Raw genomic sequence first — 16,730 nt, 5'->3', positions numbered from 1 at the left:
TGCTCCTGTGACTAGGTTGAAGATGCTGAGAGCTCGTACCCACAATGCAAGTTCCAGCAATGAAAACATCGAGACGCTAGGTAAGTTTTATAGGACTCTAGGGGCCATGACCCAGATGATGAAAGAGTAAATGCCAGCTCAGTCTACCCCTACGCGGGAGTAGAATGAAAATAACCTTATAGAAAGGTTTAGAAGGCTGGCGTCCCCAACCATTTTAAGGCAAGGAGGAGTAGATAAGGCCGAGAGGTGGAAGTGACAAATAGAAAATATCCTAAAAGTGTTGCATTGCTCGGATGAGTAGAAAGTTTGGTTAGGAGCCTTCATGCTTGAGGGAGAAGTCGAGCACTGGTGGGACTCGGTGAAGCAATCCTGGAGGGAGTCAGGAACCGAGACCACATGAGAAAAATTCTTGACAGCCTTCAATGAGAAGTATTTTTCTGACTCAGCCAAGGAGAGAAAATAAGTAGAGTTTGTTGAACTCTAGCAAGGGGGTATGAGGTGGAGCACTACGTTGCCAGATTTGTAGATCTCTCTAGGTACGCACCCCACATTATTACCACCGAGGCACAAAAGGCTACTAAATTTGAGAGAGGCCTTCGGTCGAATATTAGAGGGAGAGTGATGTTGGCCAATCAGAAGTCATACGCCCCATTGGTGGACCTCGCCTTAAAGATTTAGAGGGACTGCGAGGACCATAGATCGAGGAAGGAAGGAAAGACGAAGACTGTGCCACCAGGGAGGTTTGGAAAGAAGCCTCAACAATTTCTAAGAAGGGATATTAGAGGAAAGCCCTACCAGCTTAATCAGAAGGCCCAGAAGAATCACCCGAGCAATATGGAAAGTGATCGACCCCCGATATGCTCTCATTATGGAAAACCACACTACAGCCGAATGCTGCAAGAAGCATAACGTATGCCTAACGTGTGGCAAGCCTGGTCACTGGGTTAAGGATTGCCCCATGGCAATGATCGACGACCGACCTCACCGAACAAGAAGCCAAGGTGTCCACCTCCGTAATCAGAGGTACGCTCTCTATCTATTGTGTTAGAGCCAAAGACTTAATTGATCCTGGTTCCTCTCATTCATTTGTTGCACCCCATTTTGCTTGCCATTTGAATGTTACACCTGCATGTCTCAATTATACTTTAGTAGTATGCACACTTGTGGGAGATTCTATAGAAACTGATAGAGTATATAGACAATGTAAGATTACATTTGATGAGTGTGACCTGTCAGTAGACTTGATTCATCTAGATATTTGATACGTTGACGTTATTTTGGGCATGGATTTGTTGTATACCCACCATGCCACCGTTAATTTCCATGAAAAGACGGTAACCTTTAAACATCTTGACCAAGTAGAGTTACACTTTGAGAGCACTAATGATACTTCCCCTCTACACTTTATTTTTGCTCTTCGAGCCTCTCACCTCCTGGCTAAGAAGTGTGAACGATATATAGACTTAGTGCAAGACCGGGGTGTTCAGGCTCAGCTAGAAGAGATACCAGTCGTAGGAGAGTACCCTGAGGTATTTCTAGAAGAGCTACCGTCCCTACCTCAGGAGAGGGAGATTGACTTTATTGTAGATGTTGTCCTTGGCACTATTCCCATCTTTAAAGCACCATGGTTCAAGGAGAAGAAGCCTCACCATGAAGCATAGCTCGACATCCGAACCTTGGATCACCATGAGGACGAGTTCAATACAACCACTTCACGATGAGCTACACACTGGTACAACTCTTGTATACAATCCAAGGTCCGACGAATGCAAGTCCCTAGGTCACCAGAGAAGTAACTTATGTCGCTTGCCAGAATCCCTTTTTCTGGTAACCTCCCAAATTAGGCAATGCGAACCAATACCAAATCAGCCCAAACTTAGTGCAAAACGACTGCGACATCGTCTTCTCTGACTTTCAAGCAGTGTCAGGAACTAGAACGATGCAGCTCGAAGAAGCATTGGCAAATGAAGTTCATAAATCTAGTTGGACTTTCACCACGACGGAGGAGTCCATCACAGCACGATTAAAAGGGCATGAAAATACTCACAATCGATAGAACATTGAAGATATGTTGCTAAAACAGCTGAACCATTGCCACAAGTTGCACCATGACGAAGCAACCTCCATTCAGGGATGGTTTCATCAATCATGCAAAAGATCTCAGGGACATTTTAAGTCATTTGCGCCTAATTTCAGGATTTATTTCTAATTTCTTAAATTGTAATTAAGCTTGGCTTTTGAGCATTCACCCTTCTTTAGTGAATACTCTATATATGCAAGCTTAACCCATTTGTAAAGGGGGAAGAAATGAGAGGAAAAACCACCTCTAGAAAGGTCCCTTTTTTAAGCTCCAATATCCCCAAAGGTTAGGAAGAATCAAGGCTAGATTGTGCTTGCCTCATTTGCTCGTTTTCCCTTGTGAATCCCCAATCCCCGTGGGAGAGGAGAGAGGGAAAGAGAAAATTTTGAGAGAGAGAAAGAGATGATACCCCTGTGTGCACGGTCCCGTGAGTACACTGGCCGAGCGGGTCATCTTCCCTCTCTCCTAAGCTGAGCCACCCTTTCTCTCTCCCTCGCACCTCCACGTGTGACTTCATCTGTACGGCAACCCGAGGACATGAGTAAACCCATGAGTCTCGACCCTCGGGTTTCCTCATGCCCCCTTTAGTGGCCAACTAGTCCCCTCAGGAGGGCAGCCAAGGAGGAGGGACATTCGGATCCCATTCCAATAGCATAGAGAGAGGAGAGAGAGATTGCGAGCTTGAAGAGGGCCCCCGTCTAAACCACATTGACAAGCAACCGGAGGGCTTCATGATTGCTCTAAGAGGGCTATCCGCCCGAGCGTGTCCCCGAACCCCCCAAGCGACGTAAAGAGCGTATGTGCTCCAGTCACAAAATCTCTCTCACCATCGGCACCTATCTGCAAGCAGGAGGGCCCACGTGTGCCACACGTCAGACCTCCACAGTTGTTTAGCGTTCACCCCTGTTTGGTGAATCTTCTATATAAGCAAGCTTAACCCATTTGTAAAGGGGGAAGAAAAGAGAGGAAAAACAACCTCTAAAAAGGCCCATTTTTTAAGCTCCAATACCCCCAAACGTTGGGAAGAATCAAGGCTAGATTGTGCTTGCCTTATTAGCCTGTTTTCCTTTGTGAGTCCCTAATCCCTACGGTAAAAGAGAGAGGAGAGAGAAAATTATGAGAGAGAGAGAGAGAGGATACCCTTAAGTGTGCGGTCCTGTAGGCATCCTAGCCGCACAAGTCATCTTCCCTCTCTCCTAAGTCGAGACACCCCTTTCTCTCTCCCTCTCCCTCTCACTCTCACCTCTGTGTATGACTTCATCCGTGCGGTAGCCCGCGTCCGCTCACAAGCTTGCGAAAGTGAGTAAACCCATGGGTCTCGACCCTTGGGTTTCCTCATGCCCCCTTTAGCGGCCAGCCAGTCCCCTCAGGAGGGCGAACAAGGAGGAGGGACATTCAAATCCCATTCCAATAGCATCGAGAGAGGAGAGAAAGAGGTTATGAGCTTGAAGAGGGCCCCCGTCTAAACCATGCTGACAAGCAGCTGGAGGGCTTCATAATTTCTCTAAGAGGGCTATCTGCCAGGGTGTGTCCCAAACCCCCCAAGCGGCGTAAAGAGCATCTGTGCTCCAGTTGCAAAATCTCTCTCACCGGCACCTATCCGCAAGCAGAAGGGCCCATGCGTGCCACATGCCAGACCTCCACGGTTGTTCGAGAGAGGCTTTCTGCCTCCTGACCCAAGGGAAACTAGAACCCCACGGACATCAGGTTGTTGTTGGTGTTGGTAATCATGGGGAAGATCGAAGGTGGGTTGATTGGGTATCATCCCAGGGTTAGGTTGAACTCTGTTATGTTAAGGGGGGCTGACATTAGGATGGCTAAAAGGTTGGCTAAGTTCTAGTTTCTCATGGCTTGAGCAACAGCTTGGACTAAGGCTGGGTCACGTGTGTTACCCACTAGAGGTGGTTTGGGCCCGTGATGGAATGAGCCCATAGTGGGTCCGAGACCCTCCTTGTTGTGGGAGGACTAGTTCTAAGAGGTGGTCAGTCCTAAGGATTGTTCCTATGGTTGCTACCACTACTGGCTGACCCAGACTTACTTTACTTAGTGGATACCTCCCTATTGTTCTGAGCGTGAGGCACTTGATTCTTTAGGTCATTAATAACATCATCAGCCTGCCCTCCACTAAAGGCTTGGACATTAGCCCTGTCTTGGGTCTGGTGTTAGGAAGGTTGCAACATTCCCGCTTCTTGGACAACTGCCCCTGGCCTAACGCCCTGATTGTTAAGGGTGCTCCGTGCAATACAAACTTGATGGCCCCCATGGTCTGATTGGCAACCAGACTAGTTGTCGGCTAAGTAACTGGGGAGCCCAATCATAAGCTCTATCGGATCCAAGCTTATAGGATTGACCCAAGTCCCATAACCCTGGGAGATTGTAGTGTGTTGCCGCCCTGGATGGCGGGTCAATGTCCTCGGACAGTTCTATGACGAGGCAACAAACTTAACATTTGAATCTCATGCTTTCACTTCCCGATCGAAGAACATCTTCCTAGATCTAAGTAGAAAAGAAGCAAGCAAAATAACTAAACACCTCTAGACCTCTATCGGGTGAGTTTCGAAGCTAGGGGTTCTTACCTAAGTGTAAGATTTTTTAAATGAGGTAAGGTATCAAGGTACACCCACCTTTGGTTCGAACCACTCTTATAAGCAATTATAGGACCAAAGTATTGTGGGGTGCTCCTCGAGGCCAGGTATATACAGAGGGCGCACTCCTATTGTGGGTCTGCACTCCAAACTCTAAGAACTAAGTGCCTACTCTGGGAGCCTTTAGGCTAGATACAAGGTTTCTGAAAAATGATTGAAAAATGTTTTCCACTCATGTATGGAGTGTGTGGATAAGTGTGTAAAACAACACAAGTGCACGTGCAAGAGTGTGACAGACAAACAGTAGTGCGCAATCAATTTTGTGAGCATAGGGCAAGGGTTGTGCTTTAGTGAGGCGCGCTACGAGTTGGAAGGACCAATCAGAGCACGGTGAAGAGTTAGAGGCTAGATGCCAGGTAGGTCTGATAATTTGAATGCAGAACATGTCAGTGTCTGACGATGCGTGCCTCATATGAGAAACCCGATTGAAGGCGTAGTACTGATAAGAGTTGGGGAGCCCCAGGAAGTTTAAAAAGTAAAGTAGGCGCCTAGTGGTTGGCACCCTTTCCAAGACACGGTTCTAAGTGAGGGCGTAGGCGCCCTAGACAGAGCAAAAAAGAAAATAAAGATGCGAAAAGCAAAAAGAACGAAGAATCCACCCCCGACTGTTGAAGGGTCTTAGAGGCCAATGTATGTAGCACAAACACGGGAGGAGCTGATTCCAACGTTGAAGCCAGGACCCTCAGTGGGATTGGGAGAGATCCGACTCGAAGGAAGTTATCAGTAGTGCCAATTTCAGTGTCTACCATATTGGGCAAGCTCTTAGCACTTTCCAACATCTAGGCACAAAAGAAAACAGAAAGCAGGGAAAGAAAAATAGCAACAAAAGAAAGGAACTTAAGGTATCAACGTGGATTAGAACTGTGCTAGCACAGGTAGCTTTCGTGTCATGACCGATCCCTTGAAAATGGGACTAGGCATCCGAGCATGATGTGAATGGCACTGGCACTAATGAGGGACGCAGCAATGTCAACAGTGACAATCTAAGGATGCCCAATGCGGCAAACAGAGAGAGAGAGAGAGAGAGAGAGAGTCCCCTGGAAAAAGAAACAGGTTGTTCAAGGTTTCAGTGATGTTACAGGAGTGGAAGCTACGTGAATACAGTTTCCACCATCATCCATTAGAAACCCCTTAAATCCCGACCATCCTGAAAAATAGGAAGGCAGGACGAGGGAAAAAATAGGGAACAGTCCAATAAAAGTTGGAGCTGTGGGGGCACAACTTCTATCCTCCTTGGATTGTTCTAGACCACGACAGCAGAGGAAATGACCAGGAAGAGGAGGCGAAAGGGGTTTCGATTGATGGCATCCCTTCGAGAGCGATTCCTGAGGGTTGCTTCAATAACTTGGCAATTCAAAAAGCTCGACAAGCCCTATGGTAGGCGCCAGAATGTTTTGAAAATTTCAACATAAATGATACTTCTGCCTGGTTTTCATGCCTAAATTCGTCAAAAAGTGGGGTTCAGTAGAGGATGAGTATCGTTGAAATACAATCAAGGTGAGAGTTAAGCTAGAATACCCTTCCTCGCTCAGACGGCCAGCAGAGCCGACTATTGGAATTTCCAAGCCCAAAACCAGTTCGAGAATTTTAAAAATAGGGGTAAAAGGGGAAGAGATTTGAGAAAGGTTTGAAATAGAATAAAATAGAAAAAATGCAAGAAATAAATAAAATCAAATGATCCTGAGACCGAGCCCCAAGGACCGACGCTTGGAGAAAACACCGATTCCGGAGCAGTCCGAGCGCGACGTATCTTGAGCTGTTAAAGATTTACCAATTGAGAGTAATGAATGTTGTTTTAATTTTATGATTGAGGTGTAGGTACACAGGTTATAGTTTCGATTCGGGTTGGATCTAGATTGAGGTTTGAACAGGTTGAGTCTAGGTTAAAGGTTTCAAGAATTCAGAACAACAGAGTCTTAGCACCAAAATTCCCTCTCTTTTTTAACTTTCAATTTTCTAACCCAACCAACCAACCAACCCCTTGAAATGAGGTGCGAGTTCCAATTTATAGACCTGCGTCATGCCTTATCAAAGTTCAAAGTTTTGATATCGAATGTGAACCATCTGATGGCTATCATGGCTGGTAAGTTCTCCAACAAAGGTGTCAACTTTGTTGACCTATAATGATTATGGGTCCTATAACTTGCCATTTTGATGCTATGGCTCACATGATTTTAGACGGTGTCGTGTTACATACACAATGGTGCTTTCACCTACATTGTCATTAATTGAAACATCATTTTGGCCATTTTTGAACTGAGAACAGGGTTGCACCTTCGGTAGATCATGATGATGCCAATTGTTTTTCTCGAAAGTTGTTTTTGGGTGGTGATTTCGACCAATATAAAAACAATGAAGTTGCCAGTGTCGTTTGTATCAATAATGGATAATCATTAGGTGTCAGTCTCCGCATTCTAATGTCTAGCGAATGGCAGTTGGTTTGGTCAATCAGGAGGTGGGGAAGTTGTCAACCTCGTTGACGTTGTTCACTCTAACGTTTCAAGTAATGATTGCAATTTCTCTCATTCCGATGCCAAGCGGTTAAACCATCTTTTCTAGCCAATCCGAGACCTGCACACCCATGAGATGTGTTGATGTAGGTAGCAACTGCGTTTGGTAAAATGATTACATTCAGTGATTCAAAAAATGAACCGCCCAATGCCTAGGAGGCCGCCAGGTGGTCCAGAATGCTAAACAAAGGCAGAAGTGCCCACCTAGGTGATTGGAAGCCTGCCTAAGTGCTTGGAAACCCACCTAAGCGGGAGCCTAGAGCCCATCTCTGGGCAGCCGCCCAGGGCCTACGCCTCGCTAAGAGGCGAAAAAACCACTCATTGGGGGCATTTTGTGTCATTTGTTTTAATAATAAAGGGCCAAATTGTGGGTTTTATGTTCATTTGAAACCTAAAACCCATTAGATCCTATTTTAGAGAGAGAAAAACCCCAAAAAAAACTAGTTTTCATGGATTTCCATGGGATTGAAGGGTTTCTCAAAGTTATGAGAAATTGATCAAAACATCATCATTGATATTATATTTAATTTTGAATGTTTTATAAATCTATTAGAGGGTTTTTTTAAAAGATTTTGAGTCCTTATAAACATTTTAGAGGTGGAAGTTTGGAGATTGAGCAATCAAAGTAAGTGATTTTTTTATTGCTTGTATTATTTTGAGATGTCTTCTTCGGGATCTAAACAAAGTGGTGATCCGGGTTGGAAATATGGCTACAACCCAAATCCTTGGATAAAAATTACATAAGATGCAAGTTTTGTAAAAAGGATACAAAAGGGGGCATAAACTGGTTCAAGAAACATCTTGCCGGTATTAGGGAGATGTTGCCCCATGTAAAAAAAACTCATGATATTGTTAAAGAGGGAATAAACGATTTTCTCAGTCTTGTAAAAATGAAAAAAGATGAGAGACATGCCTCCATAATAGAGATTAGGACTGGAATTCAGGTCAGTTATGATGATGATGACAGTGATGAGGACAGGGAGGAATGTCAAGAGGTAGAATAATCCATTATTAGTGGCAAGAGAAAGGGAGGTGTAATTCCCTTTGGGAGTTCGGTGCCTAAGAAGCCTCGGGTTAGAAGCCCTCTAGATTGTTTTTTGCCCCGGCTTGACCCTGAGGTTGCAGGAGAGAAAACAAATAAGCAAACCACTTTTGAAAATAGAATTAAGAAAGAAGAGAGAGATAGAGCCACATCTTTTGTTGCTACATGGTTTTATGAGGCGAGCATTACTTTCAATACCGCTCGCCTAAGCAACTTCTATGCCTTGGTAGAGGCAATTGGTCAATTTAGGCATGGGATGAGACCCCCAACCCTATATGAGCATTCAGAGCCTCTTTTGAAAAAAGCGGTGAGTATCACGCAGGATGTTGTTGAAGTTCAGAAGTATGCATAGACTCAGTATGGAGTTTCTATTATGTCTGATGCTTGGAGTGACAGAAAGAGAAGAAACCAGATGAATTTGCCGGTGAATTATCCTTTAGGGACTGTATTTTTAAGGTCTATTGATACCTCTGATCATATCCATGATTCCCACTACATACAAGTTATAAAGAAGGGAATCAAGGAGGTTGGGGAGAAACGTATTATATAGGTTGTCACAAAAAATGTTGCTCCTAATGTTGTTGCTGCTAATTTATTACGTACAGCTTACCCAAGAATCTATTAGACACTGTGTAGCACTTTGTATAAACCTCTTGCTTGAGGCTCTTGGCAGGTTAAGCAAGATTTCAAGTGCAGTGAAAAATGCAAAGTTAGTTACAAATTTCATTTATAGCCACACTCTCACCTTTAACATGATGCGTAAATTTACAAAGAAGAAAGAGATTGTGAGGCATAGGGTCACAAGATTTGTGACCTGGTACTTATGCCTAGATAGCATACATTTGAGGAGAGTCCAATTGAGGCAGATGTTTACCTCAGATGACTTGAGAGCATGAAAGTGGTCCATGGATCAGGTTGGGAAGAAGGTGAGAGATATTATTCTTTCTAAAGCGTTTTGGCAAGAGGTGAAGGGTGTTCTTAAGGCATTTTTTCCTCTTGTCAAAGTCCTTTGCATGGTTGATAGTGACAAGACTTCTATGGGCTACATATATAAGGCTATGGAGAGATGCAAGAGAGAGATAGCCCAAAATTTAGATGTTGATGAGAACCGATATAAGCTTGGTTAGGAGTTTATTGATGAGAAGTGGGATAAGCAGCTACATCAGCCATTACATGTAGCTAGTTATTATTTGAACCCAGCTTTTTTTTATATTGATAGGGATATACACACAATTATAACTGGATTAATAAGTATGTAGATGTGCTAATCCATGATCCAGATATCCAAGATATTATATGTGCTAATGAGCTGATAAATTACACGTGTGCATTAAAGTCTTTTGAGAGTCCAATGGCGATGAGGCAAAAGACTAAAATTGATCCAGGTAATAATATTCACAAGTTCATCAAGTTCAAGTAATCAAGTTTTATTTCTACAATTCTATTATTTATTTATGATTTTATTCTATATCTTTACAGCCAATTGGTGGAGCCAACATGGGTGTAGTGCTCCAAATTTACAAAAGTTGGCCATTCGAATCTTAAACCTAACTACTACCTCATCTGGTTGTGAACAGAATTGAAGTAATTTTGAAGAGGTAAGGGTAATTTCTATTAGTAATTTAGTACTTTAGTAGTTATTAGTTTTAACTATTTTGTAATATTACTATTATATATTTAATTATTTCTATTAATTAGTCTCATTTGACTTTTTTAGATTCATACAAAGAAAAGGAACAAATTTAAATCAAAGAGGATCAATCACCTATGGAGTAGTTGGTTGATGATGATCAGGTCGAGGGACATGAAGGATTGACATGGGACATGGTCATGGATACTTCAGGGACATCAGTCGACCCTCCTAGGGCCACTAGATCTTCTGCACAGAGGATGATGGTGGAGGAAAAAGAGGAAGTAGAGGCAGATTCAAAAGAGACAAAGGATGATGACCATTATGTCGAGGAGGGAGATGATGACAATGATGATGGCATCGACTCTGATGTATATGATATAAATGTAGCTGACCTTACTTTTTTTTATGATGAATGATGATTGAACTTTGAACATTGAAGATTCTTTTGAGTCTTCAAGTATTTCTTTTATTTTTTTTGTTCCTCCTCTTGGTTGTGTAGTGTGGATAGTGGATTTGTGGTTCCACTAGTTTGGTATTTGGTAACTTTAGTAATTAAGTTGGTAAATTTTAAATTTTAACTATGTGTGGAATCTCGATTGTGGAGTGTGGACTATGGACTATCAATCAGACTATGGATAATTCATAATTTATAATTGGACATGGACTTTATAGTTATGGTCTTACTCTTATGTGTTGTTACTACACTTTTGAATTTTGATGTGCCCTAAATTCCTAATTTTTATATTTTATATAGTTATAGTTAAACCATTAGATACTATAGAGACATTTTTCTTTCTGCTGGGCCGCCCAGGTTCTGGGTCCCTGCCTAAGCGCTGGGTATCTTGGACCCCCCAGGCCACCTAGGACCTACCTAGCGCTTTTTGAAACACTGATTACATTTCCACATTCTGATGTGAGGCGGTTAAACCACCTTTCTTGGCCAATGAGATCAGAATGTTATCGTCATAAGCATCAATGATGGTTCAACCTGAGTTACGACTGACACTGCCTTAAAACGATGGTGGAACTTGCATTGGCCCTCTTCTCCTGTAAACACTGGTTTCTTGGCCTTGGTTTATCATTTTTGGGCTCTTTTCTTTTTCTTTTGGGGTTATCTGAGATTGCCTTGCTGAGTTCAGACCTCTGCCCATGGTCTGGGTGGTGATGCAGGGTTTTTGAGGTGTTAGGAAGGGTTTAGGTCTTTGAGATGGTTGTCCTGAGAATTTTTGGTTTGCATACAATTTTTTCAATCGGGAACGGGGTGTCTACAATATAAAAGCATGGAGTGCTATAGTTGGTTGAGGTTTGATTCTTCTAATACTCTTTTTTTTATGACAAAAGGTCACATTTATAGCTTTATTAACAAAAAGGAAAAAATGGAGATTTGACATGCCACATGTTGCTTCCTTCCCAAGTATATCAACCAAGGTCGTTGCTTCAAGCTACTCCAAGTTGGATGCCCATTGTTGCCCCAAGTTTCTGATGCCACGCCACTAGTTGCTAGTTCTGTCGTTACTACTCTCTCCCTCTCTTCCTCGCCACCCCCCCTTCCTTCTTCCTCTTTCTCTAGATCTACTCTCCCTCTGTCTCAAGATCTGTTCACCCTATCTAGATCTACTCTCTTTCTCTTTCCATAGATATGTTGCTCACTAGATCATTGTTGGTCGCTACTGTCGAAAATGTTCTCTCTCTCTCTCTTTATAGATATGTTGCACTGTAGATCTGCAGCAATAGTTGCTGAATCAACTGCTATCCCTTTCTCTCTTCCACTCTCTAGATTAGCTTTGCTTTTCTCTCTTTAGATTTGATCTCTCTTTCTCTCCCTCTCTCTCTTGATCGGCTGTTGTTGTTGCTCATAGCTCTCTCCCTTATAATTGTTATGCTCTCGTTCTAGCCCTAGTTGTTGTTTTCTTTGACCTCCGTTGTTCTGACCTTTTTCTTTAACATTTGCTCAGCATTCCTTCCTAACCCTCTCTCCCTCTAGCTCTTGCCTCTCTTTTCCTATCTTAATTCTCTTTTTCCTTCAACCTTTTCTTTAGCCCCCACACTTTCCCTCTCGCCTAGACCGTTGGTTCTTTCACCTTCTACCATCCATCCCATTTTCTATTCCACTTCGTTTTGCTCCTTTGCATTTCATCGATGACCCCACCATGGCTTTGTCCTCTCTCCCTTACCTTGACACTCTTCTCCCCAAAATTGTTAGTGCCTAATATGGGTTTCACCTTTTTTTGGCACTTAATATCCTATCATGGGGTTTCTTGGGCATTTGGGGTCTCCTTTTGGGGTTTCGACGCCTCATGTATACGGCCATATAGATTAACACTTAAGATGGGACTTGGCTCAGGGTGAGCTCTATCGTGGTTTTTCAAGCTCTCTTTTAGGGGTTTGAAATTCTGTGTAGCCAAATACTATTTATTTAGGGAGTTGTCAAAGCTGGAGCATGCTTCGGGTGGAAGGTATGTGGTTTCTAAACCCCACTTTGCCTCTTCGCTTTAATCCTTCCACCATCCAACCCCTTTTGTACTCCACTTTCTTTTGCTCCTTCACATTTTGTCGATGACCCCACCTTAGCTTTTGTCCTCTCTCCTTTACCTCTCATCATCTTTCTTTTATCAGTAAGGAGTCGTTCACTCACTCCTCAAAATTATTAGCGCCTACGATAGGTTTCTCCTCTTTTGGGGGTTCAGTATCCTGTTGTGGGGTTGCTCGAGCCTTTGAGGTCTCCTTTAAGGGCTTCAACGCCCCCATTTATTTGGTCATATAGGTTAATGCCTAAGATGGAGCTTGGCTCATCAGTGGATGAGCTTTGTTGAGGTTTCTCAAGCTCTCTGACGGGGGTTTAAATTTCTGTGTAGCCAAATAATATTGTTTAGGAAGTTGTCAAAGCTAGAGCGTGCTTCGGATGAGTGATTTGTGGTTTTTTTATCCCCTCGCCTTCTCTTCAATTCAGCCCTTTCACTTTATGGTGCTTCCTTTTTCATATTTTCCTTCACGAGTCAATCCGACATTTAGTCGCCGGTTATGTGGTACCGCCACCCTCCTATATGCCGTTATATGCTATTCTTGTTTTTCTTTTGTGCATTATTCCAGTGCATGTTATGCACCGTCCTAACCCCGATCGATGAGGTGATTATAAAAGGGAAGGTGCATTATGGGGTGTCTTTGTATCTTAGGTAAGGCAGTCTAGGTTATTGTGAGGGATGTCTTTGGAAATTGTTCTGTGTGGTTTAGTTGAGTTCATAGGAGTTGATGAAGTCAAGGCGGTCATCCCTGGAAGTAGGGGTACTACTTGTATTCTTTTATTTCTTCTTCTTCTTCTCTTTTTACTATGCTGCTTATAAAGCTTTGCTATTTTAAATAATGAAATTAGTAGTTAACATTAAAAAAAAACAAAAGAACTTCTTAATTCAAAGTCGCAGTTATATAGCTTGTAACGACTTACACATATATACAAATTAAACTTCTATCCATCCCACACATATTTACATATTTACACTCATCCCCATACCCGTAACTAAGAGTCCCTTGTAACTTGTCCATCTGAAATTATTGTCAGCTCTTGCACCTATACTCCTTTAGCCAAAGCTTCAACAATGGAATTATTTTCTCCATACCCAGGCTTCAATTGTGCTACAAGTATAGGAATAAGGGTTATAGGCATCAACCCGAGCCTAACCAGTCAAAACTCAGGTGAATCATGACATTAGAAATGTCACAAAGTCCATACATGCCATACTCCCACTACAGCCATCGCATCACTATATAAGAAATTTTTAGTACATCACTATATAAGAAATTTCTAGTACAACACTGGAGCCATCACATCCCACTGGAGCCATCACAACACAAGGATGTTGGGGTTACGGAGGCCATCAAATAGTTATTGAGATGTCTTCATAAGAAATACAACACATTTAATGGGGGCAATGGAAGTGGCTCAAGATTCTGGGTCTAGATTGTTAGAATGGCCTGTAGGCCTTGCCTGAGGTGAACTTTAAAACTTTTCAATCTAGAACCGCAGCAAATCTACTACCACTTGCCAATTACATACAAAACCAGTAGCATAAACTTCACTTGAGAACCAAATTAAACTCAATTATAACTCCAGTACAATTAAAGGCCAAGGATACACTCTTGGTTGCTCCAACACTTCTTTACCATTCTATTACAAAGTAGAGATTGCAATTACAAGAAAATATACACTTGACAATGTCGGTAGTACAACTAGTGCATGCAACTAATCACATAGAACGTGGCCATAACATCAATACATGGACACAATTGCAATCTCACAAACATAAAATCAAACACAACAGCTTGAGAATCATAGGAAGTCAAATGAAACTATTTTCTCCAAAGACTAACTCTACGGGTCTTCATACGCCCCATATGGCAGATCACATGAACCAATAGCGCATGGCTCAAGGCCCTTTCTCAATTTGGTGGGATGCTCCAAGATGATGCCGTAACCAAGCATCCAATAGCATGCAAAGGGCTGATAAAAATGATATCAAAGTGGGCTGCTACTCCTTGGCTTTGGTGTGCCACTTAGTGGGAAGAATGGTGGCCAAAATGACCTCAACCAACCAAGCAAATGAAGTGCATTATGAGGTACATAGTAAGCTTAGCATTGAAGCTCCATAGGGGGCAAAATGGTAGCTAATTCAAGGGGAGAAATGGGGCTAAGATCTGAAACTGGCATGGAGTCTATGGAGACTAGGGCAGCTTTTAGCCCTTTGTGAGATAGGCACAATGGAACTAGTGGATGGCATGAAAGAGGGCTTAACTAAAACTCAATATGAACTCTATACCAATAGGCCATTGGTGAGACAAAAATGGAATCCAAAGTAGGGTATGAAGGCTAAGGAGATGCTCTAGCTCAAGTTTGGTAGAGGTTTAGCATGGTAGAGACTAATGCCAAATGGGGCTCTCCCATGAATTCTATTAGATAAGAATTAGGGTTAGTCCGGGGTCTAATCATCACTAATATGTTTTTTTTAAGGGAAGAGTACTATGACTCATTGATCATTGTGATCTATGGGGTGTAGAAAGGTTTGGAATCAAGCTATCGATTCTCTTGTGCCGCTATCATGATCAAGGTTTAGATATACGCCTTCATGATTAGCTATTCTTAACGGTAATTTTCTTTCGAATTAAATTTCATTTCAATTTAGAATAGTAACTTTCAAATTCAATTAAGTTCAATTTGAGCTTCTAGATAACTTAGAGAGAAAGAGTTATCAAGCTTGTATAAGAGTAAATAGAGTGAGAAAGAGGTCGGGCGTTCTCCCTATGGGTTTGTCTCATATCACAGTCCCTCCTTTCAACCTTATGAAAAGAGGAGAGAGAAGATATCTTCCTTGACTACCTCTAACTTGTCATGTGTTCAAATATTTTTAGTGACTTGTATCCCCAGCACTCAAAGCTTACTTTACATGTGTTCAAAAGATCTTGCGGTATGCAACCCCCTTTAAACCAAACTACAGAACTATACATACTCGGACTTTGTCACATGAGGAGAGAGGGAAACCAGAAGTTGATGTCATCACTATGGCCAGCTTGTGGGTGGTTGTGGGTCCCTTAATAGGTCCTGATGTGGGCCCCTATAGGCCCATGTGAAGGCCCTTGGCTATTGGGCCTCCACATGCACCATCAGCCCACATGTGCATCCTGAATTATCATTTCATAATTTGTTTGTTTTCCATGTTTTTCCTTGTCAAAATAATTTTATAAGAATAAAACAAATTCCCAAAAGGAATTTTTTAATTCCTTTATGAAAACCAAAGATCTTAAACTCAAGAAATAAATCATTAAAAGCGAATTGGCACCTCGCTTTTAAATTTCGCACTTATAGTAAGGCAGTTCACTCACCCTATACCCGTAATCCTTGAATCACATTCTCAGACAAACCAACAGAACCCATGACACATAGTCGTACAGGCAACGGCTCATGCTCTGTACATCAAAGCCAGTAAAGAGGTACTGGGACTATGAAAATCGCACATGGGTTACATGTTTACACCATTTTGGGAATATGTACCGCAACTCAAAGGCATGGGTCCTCTCTTTGGCACGTGCACCTCCTCCCCAAAATGGCTTCCTAACAGAGTGACTATGACATGCATATATCATGCAAGAGGTATGTCGCTTTGGCCCTTTTCCGCAAAAGCCACCAACCTACACATGAGAGTATCTTCCTCTGCCAACCACTACTTGGCATCTCTACAACCTAGACAAAGGAATACTCAGGGTCAAAAGGTTGAGTCTTTTCTCACCGTACCTAGACTGCTCAACCAAGGTGAGTCAGATAGCTGCAACTACACACACTGGCGAGCTTAACTCACCTCCCCTTGGTGGGCCTAAGTCACATCCTGATCCCCTTGAGAACTATGCACCCATTGGGAACAAAACATCTCACTAATAATGAGTTTGAATATAATGGTGCCTAGGCCTTTAAAGGCTAGAAACCCCAACATATTGGTGGACTGGTGAATGCCCTCTCTATGAAAGGTTTTTCAAAATTGTATGCCCTCCTAATCCATCCTGATGCATTAGGTTCACACTTACTAGGAGTGATCAGGAATTAGGGGCCTTCATTCGTTTACACGAGGAGATTTTCGAGTTCTATTACCATCTATCAAATGAAGACTCTCTTGCTTAGGAACCAGATACCCAAGGAAAGTTCTCTGTAGGTCCTGTTATGCTCTGCTTGTGGGTCATCCAGTCAGGAACTATTGAACACAATGATACAATCAATATGACACACTCAATACGATCTATTCTAAGAATACACAAGATTCAAGCTTTTTCATGGCCGGCA

The sequence above is a fragment of the Amborella trichopoda genome, chromosome 2 (assembly GCF_054954075.1).
Source record: "Amborella trichopoda isolate Santa Cruz 75 chromosome 2, AtrichopodaSantaCruz75HAP2 v2.0, whole genome shotgun sequence".
Taxonomy (NCBI): Eukaryota; Viridiplantae; Streptophyta; class Magnoliopsida; order Amborellales; family Amborellaceae; genus Amborella; species Amborella trichopoda.
Note: the sequence above shows the minus strand (reverse complement) of the source record.